Here is a 12,741-nt window from a genome sequence, read left to right as displayed (position 1 = left end):
GGCGGGTGTCCTGCTGCTAGGGGCTCAGTCCTGCCTACCTGTCCCGGGGGTTCCGGCCGTAGGTGGGGTTGGGTCGGTACTCTTGTCTATGGCTAGGATGGGTTGGAAACTATGTCACGTCTTCTGCCCGTATACCGTGGTGGTATGTGGCACGTGGTTATACATGAGGAAGATGTGTCTTGTGGGTAAAGATGTACACCTCTGATCAGAGTATAACCTATTCGAATAGCCGCGCCCTCGGTTATGGGCAAGCCGAGCAAGGTACCCAAGTTAGTGTTTTAATTCTTAAAACCTGCTTAACGACTAAAATGTGGAATGGTTGGCCTGGGTTGGCTTGGGACGAGCTGGGACCCAGGGTCGGGTTGCCAGTTCGGTCTGAATCATCGTAGGCCTTGGGTTAAGGCAGGTTCGTGTGGGTTCACGGCCTTGATTAATAATATTGTATAGCTCTAGGATCGTATTTACAAAATAGCTTTGAGCAACTAAGTGTCTTTTAATGCTGTTTACTGCAAACCCTAACCCTTATATTATAACCCCCCTTGTACTCCCTTACATTTATTATGCACTTGTGGGTGTGTCTTGTTGAGTACGGTGGTTGTACTCAGTCTTGCTCAATTTTTCCCAAACCTAGAAGAGGAGTTCCCGGAAGATGAAGGCTTTGGTGTCTAGCTCGTGCCTGCCGTCAAGCGCCTGTGGTCGTCGCCCTAGTCTTCCGCTGTTTTTCGTTTGTCTTCTTATGTGCTGGGCCTTCGCCGCCCATGTAATAAATTAACTATTTACGCTTCCGCTTGTTAAACTCTGAATTGTATCAACTTTTGGTGTACCTTGCCTCCTGGGACAAGGAATAATGCACGCACGTAAGGAATGCCCGTTGGGTTAATTCTGGTCGTGACAATGCTTGTCACTTGAACATGTTGATCCTATATTGCAAATGCTCTATTGTTTTCCTTCAAATACTGAATTGTTTTATAATATTATCATGGGATGTTTACCTACTGTTATAGCCATACTAGTTTGTACCATGTTCCTTTGTTAGCTTGGGATATAACACGACTAGAGATTGGACTAGGGATTGCTTACCATGCGTAGTTCAACTAGCACACAATGAGGGAAAACATATTGAAGTATAGATTGTAGGTCCTAATATTAATGTTGGATTAGTGCCACCGTCTCGGTGTTGCTTAATTAAAATAAATCATATGGTGGGCTGTGGGTGCATGGTTTTGCTGGTCGCGCCCATGGCAATTAAGGACCGGTTCGCGGGAAACCCTGGAAGAATTCCTCGTACTTACCACAAGCCAGCGTGGGCAACGGTTGGGCTTGTAGTGTAGCTTTCCTCTAGCCAACGCATCCAGGCAAGGGTGGGCGTGATGGAGTTTGGATGGGCCCTGCGACGGCCTGTGCGGCTTTCGGATTCACCTAGGCACGAGAGGGGACTGCCCGCTGCCTTGCGAGGAGTGGGGGTGAAACCTGAGGTGTGGTGTGCTTGGTTAGAGGGGGTTATGCGAAGGGTCCTGTTACGGCCTCTTTCCGGTATGTCGTGGTGGCATGTCGGCGCACAGAAACGTGTCGTGGGGCTGTGTCTTGTGGGTACAGTTGTACACCTCTGATCAGAGTAAAACTATTCGAATAGCCGTGCCCGCGGTTATGGGCGGTCAACCAGATTCACCGTGATTAGACACATCCTAGACTAGTCTAATGGAATTGAATAGTATAGGTGGATGGTTGGGTCTGTTGCAACGTGGGGTAGCGTTGAACAGTGGATGGTTAATATTGATTAATTATTACAACTGTTTTACTATTTCAACTTCTGTTTGTAAATGCTAGCTTTATGCAAAAGAACCACTATAGCTATCCCTTGATAAATCCCTGCATCATACCCCTATTCCGGTATGACTTGCTGAGTACAGTGGGTAGTACTCAGTCTTGCTCTATTTTCCCAACCCTAGAATATGAGTATGTGTCCGATGGTGGTTTCTCCGAGGACTAGGCTTCGTCCGTGCCATCGAGGATGCCTGTGGAGTGGTGTTCCCGCTGCAGTTCAAGTCAAGGCTTAGTTCCAGTTATCCTTTTTTTTTCCGCTGCATTTATGTAAGACTTTATAATGTTTGTAAGACGTGGATCTGTATGTCAACTTTGTCGTTTGTGTACCCCGGCCGGTCCTGGACGGGGGTTTTAATGCACATTCTGCTTGGAATTCTATTCGGGAATTTCTGGGCGTGACATGTACCCATTGATCTCATATCCCTAGAATGTCGCGATCGAGCCAGATGGTCCCCTCGCCAGGAAGGCCAGTTGTCAGTTAATCGCCTCGTTACCCATGAGATGTTGTCGCAACCATGCGGGGAAAGTATCAATTTGATGCCGTGTAATCCATGCATCGGACTTACTGATGTTTCTGGCGTGAACAAGAGCCAAGTGCTCCTCGATGTAAGGAGCCACCAATGAAGATTGTTGCAGAACCGTGAAATGGGCTTTACGGAATAAATTGTTATCTACCGTCATTATTGCTTTCCTTCCGAAAGTCCCCTTTCCCCATAGTATCCCTTCATGGCGTGATTCAGATACACCGATTGGGCGAAGGTCTTCGATAAATTCTACGCAGAATTCAATGACCTTCTCTGTTCCATACCCCTTGGCGATGCTTGCCTCTGGACAAGCACGGTTATGAACATACTTCTTCAGAACGCCCATGTACCTCTCGAAAGGAAACATGTTGTTTAGGTACACAGGCCCGAGAATACCGATCTCTTTGACAAGGTGACAAAGCAGATGCGTCATTATATTGAAAAATGAAGGTGGAAATATCGACTCAAAGCTGACAAGACATTGCACCACATCATTTTAAAGGGCTTCTAATCTATCTGGATCGATGACCTTCTGCGAAATTGCGTTCATGAAAGCACATAGCTTTGTTATTGTTGCCCGGATATTGTCTGGAAGGATACCCCGAATAATAACTGGTAGCGGTAACAGTTGTGTCATCAACACATGACAGTCATGAGACTTTAGGTTTGCGAAATTTTTCTCCTTCGTGCTTATTATTCGCTTTATGTTCGTGGAGTATCCAGACTATACCTTGATGCTCTCCAAGCATTCAAATATACTTTCTTTCTCTGCCTTGCTAAGAGAGTAGCTGGCTGGACTCAAGTAATGGCTTCATTTCTCCTTTGGTTCCAGGTGAAGGTCGCCGTGTTGTTCCATATGCTTCAGATCATTACGTGCTTCAAGTGTATCTTTCGACTTTCCATATACACCTAGCAAGCCAAGCAGGTTTACGCAAAGGTTCTTAGTGATGTGCATCACATCGATTGCGTAGCGGACGTCCAAGAATTCCCAATAGGGTAACTCCCAAAAAATAGAGTTCTTTTTCCACATCGCTGCGTGACCATCTTCGCTCTCTATAGGTTGGCTGCCAGGTCCCATTCCAAACACTACTTTAAGATCTTTCACCATAGCAAACACTATTTTCCCGCTGCGATGTTTAGGCTTCGTACGGTGGTCCGCCTTATGTTCAAAGTGCTTGCCTTTCGCATTATTTGGAAAGCTGTTGGATGGCAGAGATTTGCAGTAGTAGATGAGCCTGGTCTTCGTTTCCTTACTTTACAATTTTTGTGCACTCTGAAAGAAATAAAAGATGGAATTTCCTTTCGCTTTTTCCGTAAAGAACATAAACTTACATGGAAAGGATTAGGTACACTTCTTGGTTTTCACGATACCTATAAAATCGATCTTCAGAAAGGAATTTCCGGGTTCGAGAAAAACAGATTTTGGGAAGACATTTCTGGTGCTCCAATTTGCAAGAAACCTAGAACAAATGACATCCATAATCCTACTCTTAGGCTTATGCACAAATGGATTGCTATGACTTTGTTTTCTAGAAGTGATCTTAGACCTATTAGAGAGGATGAATTGATTATTCATTTTGCCATGGTTAGAAAGATCAAAGTTGCCCCTGTGAAATGTATGATTAGGTAATAGTTAGAGAGTATAAAGTTCACTGCTCCTGTTGAGTGCACTTGTCTAATTACTCGCATAGCGAACGGGCTCGGGGTTATTTCTAATGATCAAATTGCTTACATTTTAAACCCCCATTCCTATGTTGATGAGACTTATTTAGTGCAAGGTCATATACTTAAACATGGAGTAGATGGCTCTCTCATATTCTTTTTCCCAGGTTGTACGAATGAAATCCCGTTACCTAACCCGAGATATCATTTGTACAACTGCCATGAGCTAACCATTCCCCTGCAGACTATAGAAGAATCTCATGCAGGTGTATCATACATGGACACCCGCAACATGGCAAGAAACGAGCACGAAGGTTCAACACCCTCACCGCCGGTGCAAATGTATGAGGCCGACTGGGAACCATCTGGAGATGATCCTAGATGGACCCAAGCTCCTCGCCATAGGACCGGGGGTCCGGCCTGGCAGAGTGCTAGTGAAAACCAGTGGCAAGCACCTCAGGATATGTAGTGGGGAAACATGAACTCCTGTTCTTCTAGTTCAAGCGGCATGCCTCCATTCTCCAACTGGTAGCGTTCGACTTCCTCTCGATGGGACTTGGGTGAGATCACTAGGAGGATGGACACCCTTGAACCGCAAGCAGGAAAAATCTAGCACAACCTCGAAGGACACATAGCTCAAACGCAAGAATGGCAGTGAAATGCTGATGCACAGTTTACCAACATCAACAATCTGATGCAGCAACAGCACGCTAATCTCCAAGCTTACTTCCGCTTCCAGGGGTTCAATCCCTATCAAGGGCCCTGAGTAAAAGGCAAGCTTAGGGGGAGACGTCTCTCCCCCACTGAGGTAACTTGTATCACATTACATATTTAACTTGTATCACATTACATGTTTCCCTTTCAAGTTGCATGTTTAATTTTTGCATTGCATTTATAAAACTTAAAACAACACAAAAACTTGCAATACCAAAAAGATAGGTTAGATTTAATATGCTAGGTAAGACATGCTTAGTTCTTCATGTTGAAATGATGAATAGTTGCTCTGTTTTATATCTCTCATATATGGGTTCATGGTTAAGTACTCTCTCAAAAGTTGAGTAAGAAAAGCCAAACATTATCTGGGAACCTGAGGGAAGTGAGCTGCACTTGCTAATCTAAGTCTAGGTTGTTGCGAGATATGAGATAGTAAATAAGAGTTGCTATAATCCTGTTCTAAGTTTGACTTGAATTCCAGATGTTTTATTTTTCAAAAATGATAAACTTGAAAGTTCCTCATTTGATATGAATTCCTACCAGAGTCAAAAATATTCGTATTGATAAACTATATACATTTTGGTTGCTTGTAATTCCGTTGAACTTTGTCAAATTTTGTGACTTGTGTAGATACTTTTCATACCATATGATCAAGATCATACACCCACATATGCACACATATGCTAAATTTCTACACTGGAAGCTAGCATCCATTTTATCCACTATATCCATTTCATCATCATCCAAAAATAATCTCCGTTCCAATTTATGCTTTCTTCTCCTAGAAAAAAATCCTTTGCGAAAAAAAAGAGGAGGGAAAGGCATGGCTATGAAAAGAATAAATTTCTGCTCTTTCAAAGATGTTGAGCATGATAAAAAAAACATATAGAAAAATATAGCCATGCCCTCTCCATATTTATGAATGGAGGATTTTGGAGAAGAAAGTATGCATAAAGGAGAAGCATTTTCTTTATTGTTATCCACATTCCATTTCCACCATATTACTCACACACTTGCATGATCTTGATCTTGAGTATGTCTAGTCATTTGCTTTAGTCCAATTTTTGACTTAGTAATAAATGTGAATGTAAGTATGCCACATTTGATACCTACCAAGCTCCACATATCAAACCTTAGAGTAGGAATCATAAAGGCAAATTTGGTGAGGAATCCATATTCATACACTTTGAGTGATCAAGAGAATCATATGAGGAACTTGGATTTTTTTGCAAAATCATTTGGAAACTCCCGGAATAAAAGTTGAATAAAGAGTGGGTGACTAGTGCTCTAATTGTTGTTCTGTCTCTCAACCGCTCAAGACAAGGAAAGGCAGTGTCTTGCGGGAATTAGGTGTAAGGGTAAGTCACCGTGCCAACTTATTTAATTTGAGAGAGAGTACCCATAACTTACACTTGTACATTTGAGATATACAGTATAGTAGCAACTCCTAATCAACAACCAAGTCTTTGTTTTCTTTTGTCCTTTACTCGGGACGAGCAAAGGTTTAAGCTTGGGGGGTTTGTTGACGGTCATTATCGACCAATTTTGACCGTCAATACTACCCAATTAATGAAGACTAGATATGCTTGCAATGCAAAATTTCCAAATAAAATATCTACTCCCACTATATACTATGCTACTAACATGTATGCAGGAGAAGCACATATAAATGGAGGAGAATCAACAGAAAATAGACGAACGATCAATCAAACGCTGTCGAGAAGCAGACTTGTAGATAGATGGGCTCATAACACAGAATTAACACGAGCAAACAAGCCCAAAATTCACACCACTGGGCTGAGGATCCACCGAGAGATACACCTGCCAAAAAGTGGGCCAATTGGGCCAGTCCAGGGTTCGGCCGAACCTTGGGTTTGGCCAAACCCAAAACAGCCCAGATGGCCTAGAAAATCCACAGGCTGGTAGTTATCGACATCCCATGGCAGTTGTGACCGTTTCTACCCGAAGCAACCGTCATGACACTTGGCACAAGGAGGTGAAGCAAGAGGGAATATGCTTATTGGATATCTTGAGCATCACCACACTCCCAAGGCACCTAATGGCCTATAAATACCACTCCTCTCATTCCATTCTACACACACTCAAGAAGAAGAGCTCTCTCCCTCTCTCAAGTTTAGTAGTATCCTAGTGCTAGTGGAGTAGGAATTAAAATAGTATTCTTAGTCCTCGGGTCTTCAGGAGAATTCGGGTATGGTTCTAGTAGCTTTCCTCTCTTCTTTTGTATGACTTATCGAATTAATAGAATATTCTTCTTTATACATCTTCGGTATTTTATTCCATTCATATTATTTGAGTATCGACTTTACTTTATACTTGCATCGATATAGCTGTGTAACTAGCTTACCAGAGAGGTACATTGATGTGGGTTTAATGTTCGAGTATTCGGTTGCTCTATGTCAGCTGCAAGGATGCAGAGTAGTATTTAGTAATATAAGCACGGTGCTTAGATTATTGGATACCATTAATTAGGGTTATATGCTGCGGGACAGTAGAGGTGGGCCGCTGATGGTGACAGCTCAGTACGGGTATTCCTCCACGTTAGTATATAATCCTAAGTACACTTTCCTGGGGAGGTTACTCCTCCTTATTTAGCTCCGGTTGGAGGTTGGATGGTCATGACAGGTTGTCATAAGAAACTCGACAACCAAGGGTGGTCTCTCGAAACACCAGGAGGGCACTGTTAAGGGTATTGGTTGCATGACTGTATACTAGCAAGTGTAGACTAAAGATGTATGTATATTAGAAGTATAGGAATGAATTCTTTTCTTATTCTTTCTCCACTTAGCTTAGTATTTGTTTAGTGAGGGAATCTTAGTTCTTTCTTCTGTATGTCACCTACCCTTTGAATCACTTAACCCCTACACAAAACTTGATGTATACAAGTAATATATAAACTATTAGCATAGTACTCTCTTGTCATATCTTCCCTTGGGATTAAATAAATACGATAGCTTGGAATACTCCGGGTGAAACGCTACAATGGTATGTCCGTGCGCTTGTGGATCATTTCTGTGACCATAAATATACCATGAATATTTCTACGTCATGCTGGGAATTATATTTATAGTAATGTCGTTAAGAAATACCAACACACGCCCTGAACCCGAAGCAAGATTTAGACATACACTGGAGTGAAGCAGATCTCCTAGGCCGCCGTGATTTGCCATACACACGAATAGTAAGAGCAGGTACAATAGCAGGCTTTAAGCTAGCTGTAAACATATTTTAAAGAGGTAAAGGAAGAAAAAGAAGAACAGCGGGCTATAGATCTGTAGCTAGCTGCAGGATGGACTCTAAGACGTAATATGTGTATGATAGGTGGGACCAGATATTAATAGTATAGTAAACAACTATTATATGAATTGGCTATTACATTGGCTATAAAGTAGTCTTTATTATAGTTTACATTTACAAAGACATATTACACATATGCATGCTGGGCCGCATGCTATTCGATCTCACGGGAAGCCGGTCGAAACTACGGGGGAGCAGCGCAACTAGCAGGTGTACGAACGTACGTATGTCCCAATTATCTGCTCATCTTATTGTGCGTACCATTGCGGTGATTTTAGGACTACCTTCATTCTAAAATGTTTGACGCCGTTGACTTTTTTTAAAAATGTTTGATCGTTCGTCTTATTTAAAAAATTTAAGTAATTGTTAATTTTTTTTCTATCATTTGATTTATTGTTAAATATACTTTTATGTATACATATAGTTTTACACATATTACAAAAGTTTTTGAATAAAACGAACAAACATGTTTAAAAAAGTCAACGATGTCAAACATATTTAGGGAATGAGGAAATATTTACGGAGTAGGAGTACTATTTAGTGCCACTTACGCGTGCATGACGGGATGGACGGATCTATACGATGGATGCGTTGGTTGATTGCTAGTTGATTCAGTAGGAGACGGGGGCCGGAGCCGGAGATGAAGCTGGAGCTTGTTCGTGCTGCACGACTCGTGGTTCGTGGTCGTTGTTGTGTGTGATTATCCGCACGCGCGGCCGGCCTGCACCGTCGGATCCTTGTTTTCCCTCTAGCGATTCACAAACGCACAAATATCGCAGAATGAAACTATCAATTATATATATTAGTGTTGATAGTGAATAAAGTAATTATTACCAGCTCCCTGCCCGTCCCCGCCGCCCTTGGGTTTACCGATCTTGTAAGTCCTACTAAACGGTTGAGTGGTCTGGAAGTACGACGACATCCTTGCTTTCTATACGTTTTGGTTGCTTGCAGCAAAGCCTGGAAGGGGGGCTATTTATAATAAGCGTGCCCGTGGCGAGTGATAGTGGCATATCTTTTTCTTTCTCTCTTTTCTCTCTAGTTTTTTATGTGAGGATAATGATCGCCTCTTCTCGTCTAACAGAAAGGGCCTACATTCTCCGTTTTTAAACAACTGTCAGCGTTCACTATATATTATTATTTCATGTTGACCACTAATAACTCAAATGGTTTTCCTTCAAATAACTCTCCAACGGTTGGACTAAGGCCCCGTTCGATCTCTCCAACTGGAGAGATATTTTCCGTGCACGTGAAACGAGAAAAGCTCATTAGCACCTGATTAATTAAATATTAATTATTATAAACTTGAAAAATAAATTTATTTGTTTTTTAAATAATTTCTATATAGAAATATTTTTTTAAAAAAAATACACCGTTTATTAGTTTGAAAAACATGCTAACAGAAAACGAGGAAACTGAAGTTTGGAGTTGGAGTATGGAACGGGGCCTAAGATGCACAAAACTTTCACGCCCACAAACAAGGTTTGCTATTTTGTTTTGCAAATAATTTTTGAGCGGACGGAATTAAATTTCGAACGAAATTTCTAGGCCAATCATGAAATTTAAACAAAACTTTGCTAGTTTTCGCTAAATCCAAACAAATTCGAATATTTTGGTTACCGGTACCCCTGATGAGACGATTTTCTGGTAGCATTTATCACCCATGATGGATTCTTACACTGGCCAATCTATGAGAATACTTCACCATCGTTGCAAGAACCATACATCCTGACAAGTTATGTGTGTAATTATTAAGATTCTTGTGCGCTTTGTTCTCTCTTCTGAAAAAGGGGTATGCACGTGTTAATTCGCCTTTTTTTCCCCTACTGCAGCACTCAGTAAAGTTATTCTGATATTCTCTATCACGAAATGACGGCACCATAATAGAATTTACTTTAAAAAAACTCATTGAACAAACCAAAGATGCCTCATTATCCTACCGCGTAAAGAATAAATAGTTATAAATATAAACACCATGCTGAGTTGAAGACTCGAAACCGGTAGACAGAGTCCACTAATGAACTGTGTAAAGCTCAGTTTGCGACAAAGTTCGTGACAAGAGAATTTCGAAAACCCTCCTGCTTGGTCGCCCGGGAGAGGGAGAAAAATCCGGAGCTCCCTCCCCTGCTCGGCAGGAAGGTGTGGTTTTAAAAAAATTTCAAAATGTTTTTTCTTCTAAATTAATTATCCAATCTACGATCCGATCATACATTTCTATTCGTTGCAATTAAATCTTTACAACAAGACCACACATGATTATATTTCGACGAAAAATATTTTAGCTCTTTTTATTGATATTTTTTGAATATTGCATATGGTCTTTTTGATGTTTCAACTAGTAGTTTTACGATGTTTCAGCTAGTATACTCGTAATGTTTCACTATGTACGGATCAAATGTTGCAGTGAATTTTGATATTATGGAATGCGTCGTTGCAACAAATATATGGAAACCCTCTATTAAGGGAATCCATTTCATTTTTTTGTTCCACTAAAAAAATGTTTCTGTCGACGTTTGATGTTGCGATTCCGGTATTTGCATAGTATGGGGATCGTTGGTACTAGGATATATATGAGACTGAGGTAAAAGAGATGGGGACGAGGATTTTTATACAGGTTCGGGCCCCTGAACAGTCAGGTAATAGCCCTACATCCTGTTAGGCGAAGTCGGTCGTTGCTCTTATTCATCATAATCACACCAGTACAATATTTGGAGTAGCCTATCTAGCTGCTGTCGACGTGGTGGTTTGAAGTATCGTCACGTAGTCGAGAACAGGGTGGTCTTCCTCCTCGAATCCGTGCCCGGCGAGATCAGAAATAGCGCTTTCGTCTCTCCTGACAGTATCCGGAGACACCGTAGGGGACTAGCCGTGCTTTTCCCTGAAGTCGATATCCGACGTCTTGTCTTGGCGTATATTGGCTTGTATGTTGTAGCTCTTATTGTCCCCCCTCTCCTCCTGGGGGGCCTTGTATTTATAACCATAGATGTCCCCTTGTCCGAGTAGAACCAGGGAAACCAATATGGATACAATCCGAGTAGTCTTTGTCATTTCCATGTAGAACTCTGGTTGTCTTTCCTTATCCAGAACTCCCTCCATATCCGAAGTCAGTTTCTGTATAAGACATGGTATGTGGTGGATCCTGTCGAGATTTAGTCAACTACTAGTAGGTATGTGGTATCCATAACCCCGATAGTAGCCCCCGACTTCAATGCAAATGAACAAATTCATATTCTCAACCGCAGACCTTGGAGTAACTGTTATCGTGCTCACATGACCGTTCTCGGTGAGTTCAGAGATAACGTTAGACTTCCCATATCAGCCTCGTGCGGGCACCTATAGGGTTTGTCTGAGTCAATCTCCGACGTCAACTAAGAAAGTACAGAGCATACGACTAAGTCTCCCGTCTTGCTGTAATCGAGAATTTGGATTGAAGTCAAGAAATTTTATCTCGGCAGGTACACCATTTCTTCATTCCGTATTCCTTGTCGAGATCCACCAACCGTTCTCGAGTGATCGAGAAGGCGCAGAGCCTGCGACGGAGCCTTGTCAACATTTGTCGTGCTCGCCTTAGTCGATCTTGGTGTAGAACCATAGAGACATGGAGTCTTCCACAATGTCGAATAGAATTTTCCTGAAATCAATACTCATAAAAGAATATTATATAGAAATAGCCCCTGAGCGAACGCTCAAAGGGTGACATGTTATAATATGTATGGAAAACTGAAAGTAAATTAAATGTACAGACCAATGTTTTGTACATGAGCGTCTTCTCTCTTACCGACTTCGATCAGTCAGTTTGTTGACTCATACACTCTCCCTAAACCCTAGCCTTGTCGTCGGAGAATCGTTCTCGGAGGATAAGGCTCTTGGACCCATGACCTGCCTTAGTTGAAAAAGCACTGATCCTAGCCCCCAGCCGTGAAGTTGGAAAACTCAATTTCCGATCACACGGCTTGGTTAATACGCACGGCGAGAACTCTTACATGACCAGGTCTTACATGATCGTTTGTCTCTACATGATCCAACAAGGCCTTATCCGCTCTGGGCGTCCTCAGCCGAAGTTCCCTTAGGTTACTCAGAGGCCTTGTCAGGACGGCGTAAAGGGATATAAGGATAGGTTTCAACTCTAGGTGTCGTCGTGGTAAGGGATCTCTGGGTAAAACACTTGGCGATATTGTGTACCTGATATCAACTTTGTTGAAGTAGAGGTAGTGGGAGAATCGCTACACCTCTGGTTGAGGACCAGGTAGTAGTCGTAACTCAACCACTTGAAGTAGAAATAGTGGGAGAATGGCTACACCGCTGGTCGAGAACCAGGTGGTAATCGTAACTCGACCACTAGAAGTAAATGTACGAGAGATCACTACGATTGACTGGTTGAGAACCAGCGAGTAGGTGTCTCTCGACCATTTGGAGTTGTGGTACGAGAACCGCTACGCTGCCGGTCGAAGTTCAGTCGTAGCTATTCCTCAACCATCTGAAGTCGTCTGAAGTCGGGGTGCGAGGACCGCTACGCTATTGCCGTAGTCATATCTCGACCATCAGAAGTCGTGGTGCGAGGACCGCTACGCTATCGCCATAATCGTACCTCGACCGACTGAAGTTAAGGCGCGAGAGATTGCTACAATTTACCGGTTCGAGAACCAGCGAGTAGAATTATCTCTCGAACACCAATGAAAGTTGCGGTGTGAGAGATTACTAT

General features: G+C 42.3%; 1 long non-coding RNA gene across 1 annotated transcript; it reads right to left on the bottom strand.

The window, feature by feature from the left end:
• Window positions 1-8,111: 8,111 nt before the first annotated feature.
• Window positions 8,112-8,993, bottom strand: LOC107277388 (uncharacterized). The gene is made up of 2 exons (XR_001541322.3): window positions 8,874-8,993; window positions 8,112-8,787 (listed from the first exon to the last, which is right to left on the bottom strand). It is a non-coding gene; the product is annotated as an uncharacterized lncRNA (long non-coding RNA).
• Between the last annotated feature and the right edge of the window lie 3,748 nt (window positions 8,994-12,741).

The sequence above is a fragment of the Oryza sativa genome, chromosome 11 (genome assembly GCF_034140825.1).
Source record: "Oryza sativa Japonica Group chromosome 11, ASM3414082v1".
NCBI classification, from domain to species: Eukaryota; Viridiplantae; Streptophyta; class Magnoliopsida; order Poales; family Poaceae; genus Oryza; species Oryza sativa.
This window is presented reverse-complemented; position numbering and strand designations above follow the sequence as displayed.